Source organism: Triticum urartu, chromosome 1A (assembly GCF_056163025.1).
Source record: "Triticum urartu cultivar PI428250 chromosome 1A, HENAU_Tu73, whole genome shotgun sequence".
Taxonomy (NCBI): domain Eukaryota; kingdom Viridiplantae; phylum Streptophyta; class Magnoliopsida; order Poales; family Poaceae; genus Triticum; species Triticum urartu.
The window spans coordinates 555,663,850-555,672,179 of record NC_141873.1 but is presented as its reverse complement, the minus strand read 5'-3'; the positions used below and the strand labels follow the sequence as shown (position 1 = coordinate 555,672,179).

The window sequence follows — 8,330 nt, the reverse complement described above, 5'->3', positions numbered from 1 at the left end:
CGTGTCGGACTTGGAGCATGTGAAGCCAAGGGTCGCTATATAGGTAGCAAACCGTTGGTACCACGCCCCCGGAGCTTGATTCAAGCCGTAGAGCGATCGGTTGAGACGACACATATGGTCTGTGCGGGACATGTCAATGAATCCTGTAGGTGGTCGACAGTAAACGACCTCATTTAGCGTGCCATGCAAGAAAGCATTCTTGCCGTCAAGTTGTCGTATCTTCCAATCATGGGAGAGCGCAATCGAGAAAATTATACAAATAGTTGCTGGCTTGATGACAGGGCTGAAAGTTTCATTGAAATCTACGCCGTGCTTCTGAGAGAAACCATGGAGGACCCACCGTGCCTTGTGGCGATCGAGAGTACCACCTGGCTTGAATTTGTGATGAAAAATCCATTTGCCGGAGACAATGTTCGCATTGGAAGGAGGATGCACAAGATCCCATGTATTGTTGGTGATGAGAGCAGGGTACTTTGCCGCCATTGCCCCATGCTAGTTTGGGTCTTTGAGAGCACCCCGGACGGACTTAGGGATGGGCGAGGACATGCCGAGCGTGTCAACATTGAGGTTGATACGGTCCCGTGGCCCGATGTCCTTGCCAGCACGGCGACGCGTGATCATGGAGTGACTTGGAGAGGCGCACTAGCGAAGGAGACATACGGTCGCGGGAGCCACTAGTTAACGAGCACTCCTTCGGGAGCCTCATAACGATCAGCGCCACTTGACACGCTCTTAGCTATTCGCCACGTGTCGCGCTCTGGGCGCTCCCTCCGGATTTTATTTTTTTTATTTTTCCGCACGCGTTTTCAGCTATTTAAACGGTTTTTGCCGAATTTTTCCGCACGCGTTTTCAACCTTCTGATTTGTTTTCTTTTTCAAAAATATATGTAGTTAATTTACATGGATTTCCTGAATGTGCCTCGGTCATTGATTAGTGAGGAGACGTTCAACTACTCGCTCCCTAGGGCTTGCTTTGTGTGCAATGCAGATTTTGAGCTTGTTAAAGTATTTGACAGGAACAAGCTCACCCTCGAGAAGGTTGATTTTGGAAAGCGCAATGTAAGAGCAGACCCAATCTTCCTTTTTTAAAAAGATTTCTTTCAGCGATAAACATCTTACTTTCTTCTTTTGGTAATTATTGTATGCAGCATCGTCCTTTGTCTCAAACGCCACATGCAATACTAAAGGTGGACAAGCAATGTGAGGGTCAGAATCAACATCATCCGGCAAATATCACTAATAGAGCTGACAAAGCCAACACTCTAGTCAGTGTTGAGGGTGATTTAGGCGCTGAGTTTCGCATCTCTCTGGATGAGTGGCTGCAGCCGCTCCCTTCCTGCCAAGAGTTAGAGGTAGAAATGCACTACCTTTTTAAAACCAATTAATTTAAGTGCATGATTTTGCTTCTTTGTGTTCTTTTGATCTTCTTTTCATATTTATTTATGCTTACCCCCATTTGTTTGTTTCTTATTTTTTGTGCCAGATACCTTTGCACTTGAAGCCTATATATGAGAAGCACAAAAATCTCTATAAGGCAAAGTTGAAGAATGCTGTTACCTCTTTTGGGCAGGTCCCGCAGTCAACTTTCTGCAAGCGGTTGGGTCTCATGTTGATGGAAGCGCACTCCAGTGCAGTGTCAAACCATGAGCACAGGAGTGAATGTTTTGTCGCCCCAAGAGTCATTGCAACAAGCAGTGTCGAGCGCACGGGAGAGGTGACTTTTGGCACCCCAACAGCCACTGCAGCAGGCATTGCTATCCACTCTTCCAAGTGTCCATTATCGGATCCTGATTCCCGGGTAGAAGCAGGTGTTGATGACCAGAACAAGACACAACCTGGTGGTGTAGTTGCTACTCCCAAAGTAGTGGAGACCGGTGCATTAGGTGAGAAGGTTGGGGTGGAAGCGGAACAGGGTGCGGGTCAAAGCACAAGCATTGCTAAGCGTTCCAGGGGTGCTGCTTTGCAACAAGGTGAGAGTAGCAAACATTCTCATGGGAAGGATTGTGTGGAGCAGAAGGAAGTTATACATCAGGGCGGAAAGGTGACCCCCCAAGATGCTTGCAACATGGATCCTTCGAGAGCTTCTGACAAGGTTGAAACACCAGTTCTTTCCCAGGGCACGCTGTAGGTAATGGCGGTAATTGCCTTGGAGTGGGAAGATGGCCCATCTTGTGCTCTTTTCGTGGAGGGGACCGAAGACTATGAGTGGATGAATCAAAAAGTAGACATACCAGTCAAGCATGTGCAGACACCAAATGCTTCTAGCTCTGATGTGCAGAATTCAATCCCATCAGTGCCAACCTTTGAGAACACTCCTCAAGTTGAAAGGCCTAGCAACCTCCCAACCGCAACATTTGACACAACTCCAAAGCTCCCTAGGGCAAACGACATTCCGGAGTCTGTGTTTGATGTGTCCCACATCTCATTCAAAAATGCTTCCTTCGATGGACCTCAAGGTTTTTTCTTGCTTCAGAACACAAGCTCCTTTTATCTAAGAGTTTTCTCAGTGCGTTTCCTTTTTGCATTCTCATTTTTCTCACTGTGTGTGTTTGTGTTGTTGCAATGTTGTGCAGTAGTAGTGGGTTTGCACGAGACAACCGAGGCGAATGTTGAGGTCAGGGGTGGGCCCAACAGTCTTGGTAAACATTCAAAGAAGAAAAGGGTGGCTCTCTCCCCAGACAATGTGCCAAAGATGAAGAAGATTAAGGTTGATGCACACGGTGATGCCTTACACCATCAGTATGTAATGACCAGATACAAGACAAGAAAACCAAAGAAAAATGAGCTTCTGTGAGTCATATGATGATGCTTTTCTATTGCTCATTTTACCTGAAATCTCTTTTTTGTGTTTCCATAGATGAAATAGTTTGGTATGTGAGCATATCTCTTCCTGTTTTTATCTCAAATCAACACAAATTTTCTTTTGCAGACCCGATTTCATTGAAATAGATGGCTTCCATACATCTCTCGAGAATTTTCATGCATCTCTAAAGCCAAGAGCGGAGATTGACAATGAGGTCATGACCTTATACCTGAAGACATTCAACTATGATTAGTTAGTGAAGAAGAAGAAGCCAAAACAATCGTTTTCTCGGTGTTGATGAGTGTGAGTGTTCAAATCTCTTTTTTTTCTATCTGTTGTTTCAATGCTTTTTTGATTTATCATATAGTTGTGGTCTGCCTTCTAATATATATTTTTGTTTTGTGATTTTCTCCATCGGTTGAAACTCAGTGCTGAGCAACATGTGTTTGATCCGAAGGTGTGCGAAAAAGAATTTAGGAATGCTTGCTTACAAAATCACATTTCAAAATCTGGTAAGTTCTTATCTTGTTCCATCTTGCATTCTTTTTCTATTTTTTTACATTTTTTTTCTAAATGCATTGTCCGGTTCTGCTCTGTTTTGATGCATTGCAGCTATTCTTCATGGTTGTACACAAAAAGAACTGGACAATAGTAGTTGTTAACATCACCCAAAAGAAGTTCAATATTTTGAGATGGACAGGATCACTAAGAATGTGGTAATACTCCTGTTGGAGTTTGGCGCAACAAATCTTTTCCTTCTTTTTGCTTTTTCACACCGCACACTTACTCATGCATTTCGTTTGTCCATTCTTTATCGGGTTTGATCAGGTCGCAAACATCAAGAGTGTTGCAATGAGGAGCCACTTTTTAAGCACAATCTTGAGTCTTACTCGCTATTCACCCCACTTGATTACCCTCAACAAAAAACTTAGTAAGCATTTTTGTCCCAGCAGAATATATGTTTATTTTGCATTTAGAGACATTTTTCTCTTTTTTCACCTAAAGCTGCTTTTGCGTTTTATAACTATATACCTTCTATTTTTTTCAGCTATAACTGTGGCTACTATAGTATTTTATACGTGGAGAATTGGGATGGCCTTGTTATGCTGTCATTTGGCGAGGTATTTTCTTTAGATAGTAAACCATATTTTTTGTGTAATTCTTCCCAACTTGATTGGGATCTTTTTCATGACTAAATTTTTTACTTGTTTCCTGTCTTATTGCTTCCTAGGATTACATCCCAAACCTTCGGAAACGCATTGCAGCAGATCTGTTGAGACACCCAAGCAACAAGTTGGACCCCTCGCAGCAGCTGAAGCTGCTTCTTCAGTGTTAGATGGGGGTTTTTGAGTTTCTGCAACATGAGGAGTCGTGGCGGCGGTGGCCTAGTACTGCTGACGCGCGTTTTTGTAGCTAGCTCGAGTGTAGTTGGGAGCATGTTCTTGTAGCCAGCTCGAGTGTAGTTGAGAGCTTGTTCTTATAGCCAGCTCGACTGAACTTTTTTCACAATGCAACTCTGAATGAAGTTCACAGAAATGTTTCAGTGTGTGACTATATGCAAGGATTTGTTTTTGTGAAGCCTATGCAAGATTGTTTGTCAGCTTATGCAAGGATTATTTTTTTACTTGCCTTTTCAAGAAGATTGTTGATATACTTTGACCTGGCTTGAGATCTTTTTCTCACAAGTTGTTACAGTGTATCTGCTAGTATCTCTATTAATCATATATATATATATATATATATATATATATATATATAGACACACACACATCTTTTTTATGTGGATTTAGTAATTACATTGAAGTTCGACATCATCAATGAAAGTCAATACATTGTACTCACACATGTAATCGTGTGCGAAGTTGAATAATCGCAACAATAGGGTGGGGTTGGGGCGCTTGTCCAGCTGTTGTTTCTCTTCATCTTCATAATTTTTCAATCTCACTAAAACAAAAGGAAATCTAAAGCAACATCCTTTCTATGTGGCAACGGGCATGCCAAAAGTTTTGCTACAGTTTCTCCAGTGTGTTTTTTATGGAAAAGTTTTTAAAACAGGATGCTTCATTGTACTTGTATGTTTAAGTAGCCAGCAACAACATCATGCATTGTTGACCCGAGGAAACCTTTCAAAATATAAGCTACAATGGTGGAAGTACAACGAGCCAGCAACAATATCATAAGCAACAGGGGGAATTGTAATTTCAGAAAAAGAACAACATTATATCAGGCACAACTCAATCCACGATGAAATAACTACTTTTTGTCCTCTAACGTAAATTACACCATTCTCTTTGTCCAGAAAATAATCTATGGAACCAATATTACAAATGTGTAGTAGCAAGAGAATTTTCTTTTTCTTTTTTTGGTCGAAGTTGATCACAGCCTAAGCTCTGTTGCTCTAGCCATGCTAGCATCTGTCTTCATTGTAGCTTTTAGGTAGGGACATTCTTGCACAACATGACCTTGCTCTTCACAGTAGGGACATTTTTTGACCCCCATTGCAGCCTTCAAGTACTGGCATGTTTGGACACCGTGACCTTCTTCGTTGCAGTACAAGCAAGGAGGTGCTTTCTTCTTTGGTCTAGGTTTTCCTCTGGGCTTGGTTTGCTTCTTTTCATCTTTCTTAGGCTTTATTCTTATGTGCATCTTCTCGTTGCTCAAGCAGAGTCTTTCTCCTCTTTGATTTTTCAGTCGGACGCCCTTTTTTGGAACACGCGCGGGGTTCTGAAGCATGGCATCGCAATCAGGTTGCGGCACAGTGGTTGGCTCGGGGGTTTGTTGTTGCTGCTGATTTGCTTCCTGTCGTTCTTGGAGTGCCCCTTGCCTCGCTACAGCTATGAGGGGCTCAAGTTGTTGAGCTGCATCATTCATTATTTTGTAGGCAAGATCGTTGCTGCAAGCTTGGGAAGCCAACCATGTATACTTTCTGCACAAGGAGTTGTACTTGAAAGTGTTGGTTGCAGGGTGCCCAAAATCTAGGAGACATCCACCACTGCTCATTGTCGTTGTCGCAACTTCTGACCACCTCTCTAGCATGTATCTTTGTGGAATTTTTTGGACATTGAGATGCACCATTACCCTTATGATGTGTGCACAAATAATACCATTCATCTCAAAACATTTACAACTGCATTCAAATTTCTCCTCTGCCAACACAACATTCACTGAAAATATTTGGGGGTTCTCAAAGTAATTTGAGTGCAGCTCAAACCTCATGCTTGCATTGTCAAGAGCAGGGGACTAGTTCATGATGAAGCCTGTTGATGCCCTGACCTCTTTTTGAAACTTGAGAAACACGCTTCGGGTATAGAAGTGAACTGCTTGGCGCTCAAAGTTGTACCTGAATGTTGCAATGAAAAGGTCAATGATTTTGACTTTTCAAGTTCCCTGTTCTAACTTTTTCTCTCTACAAAGCACACACATACCTTGAGTAAAGTGGTGTAGTTGTTGCGTGGCCTATGAAAGCTTGATTGCCTTCAGGGCATGTACAGAGGTAGCATCACCATCCTGATGCCTCACCTCTTCCACCTAGATAAATTTAAGTAAAGCTACGATGTGTATCACAATCATCCAAGGGAGGCTACCCCAGTGATGTCATTATATTAATTTTTCTCTCACCTACTTTTTCAACACATGCAGCCTAAACAGTACAACCAAGCATGATATAGTACTCACACCGCGTCGCCCCAGCAGTTGCCTGATGGCTTTTTTCAGGGAGGAGGCGAGCTCTTCTGCAGGAGGCTGCTTCCCTCTGCAAGCATCACGTCTGGCGGAGGTGGCATTCGGCAGGACGACGTGGCGCCTGAGGCACCCGTCCAGCTTGGCCCATTGGCCATGCCCTCATGGTCCAACATTGTTTCTTGAAGCACCTCATATTGTTGTACAAATCTTCAGACAAAGTCTTGAGGGTTGACAAATGTCTTGAAGTACGAGTTGAGACCCTCAGATCGCCCTATAGTGCTTGTAAATGGGAAGAAGTTCTTCCGGAAGTATGCTAGAGCCCAGGTCTCTCGCGTACGCCACATGTTGCTTAGATGTCTGTTGTCAACCAAGTCAAAGCAATGCAGCATATGCTGCCAATTCTCCTCGAACTCATCCATCGTCTTCGAATCATTGATAACCCCATAGAAAACCTGCTCAAAAATTTCATCCATGCTCAGGATCCTACCCAACTTTTCCCTTTCTTTTCACTGGACGTGCCATTTGCAGCAACTATGCATTGTGTTTGGGAAGACATCTTTTATTGCTGTTTCCATTGCCTTGTCTTGGTCAGTCATTAGGTGCAACGGGTGCTCATTATTCATTGCAATCATCCAATGTTGAAACACCCAGTTGAAAGTTTCTATCTGTTCATTTGGCACCAAGCACAACCTAGCAGCACGGTTTGCAAGTGGTTTTTCACACCAACAATAGGAGCGAAAGGCAGATTGTACCGATTTGTGCAAAATGTTGTGTCAAAAAACACACAATCTTTATACTTTGGGTACAATGCTCTTGTCCTTCCATCCACCCAAAACAGAGCTGTCACTTCATTTGTTTCTTTGTCAACTTCTGTTGCGTAGTAGAATTGTGCATTCTCAGCTTGACGCCTCTTAAAGTAAGCAACCGTCATATACATGTCCTGAAATGACTGATTTTGTCACAGCTTGGAACGCGCATATGAAACATCCCTCTTCACATATGGCAGTTTCCTCCGGTCTCCGCCATGGACCATTCCAAGCATTCCCATGCAATTTGTAGTTGACAAGTTTACATCATGCATTATCATCAGTAGTTGGTAATCTTCTTCTGGAATTTTGCGGTGTGAGTGGTAGAACCTCACAATCTCCTCATGCTGCATCAAAGGGTGTGTATGCTGTGCAACAAAGTAGGTAACAACCCACTTATTGCCCCTGAGGCCAACAATCATATGAGCTTTGCAATCATAACTCATAATCCTATTCTTCTGACGCTTGACTGTCACATCCATTTCAACCCCAGCCTGCTTGCTTGATGAGCTTCCCCCTGCTGCAATTCCTTTTGAATTGTTGCTTGTCTCACATGTAGCCTCTGGTTTGCCAGCATGCACACATTGGAAGATCATCTTGATAAGTTGTTGTGGACCTTTCTTCTGGCTGTTTTTTGAGGAAGCTATGCGTGAGCCAAAGCCCATTCCAAATGCGTAGTCATTATAGAACTTTTGGGCATCTTCAATTGAGTCAAATTCCATGCCAACATAGGGTAGAAGTGGCTGAGATGAAATATCATCATCCTCATCCTCATCTGCATCATGCATTCCGCCGTGAGTGTTTAGGACACCATCTGAATCCCCACCACCATGACTTGTGAAAGGTTGCTGAAGAAAACTCTCCTCATTTGCCGCCCCATCTTCGGTATGCTACATCATTGCAACAATAATAGAACAACACCATCAGTAGTAGTGAAGAACAACACCAATTTTTTCATTGTAGTATGCACAAGCTTTAAATAACATATCTTTTTACAGAGTTTTATGATTGCTGAAATTGTAGAGGCAAACAACACTATA

General features: G+C 42.9%; 1 pseudogene; it reads right to left on the bottom strand.

The window, feature by feature from the left end:
- Positions 1-6,693: 6,693 nt before the first annotated feature.
- LOC147992640 (protein FAR1-RELATED SEQUENCE 5-like) lies at positions 6,694-8,078 on the bottom strand (annotated as a pseudogene).
- Between the last annotated feature and the right edge of the window lie 252 nt (positions 8,079-8,330).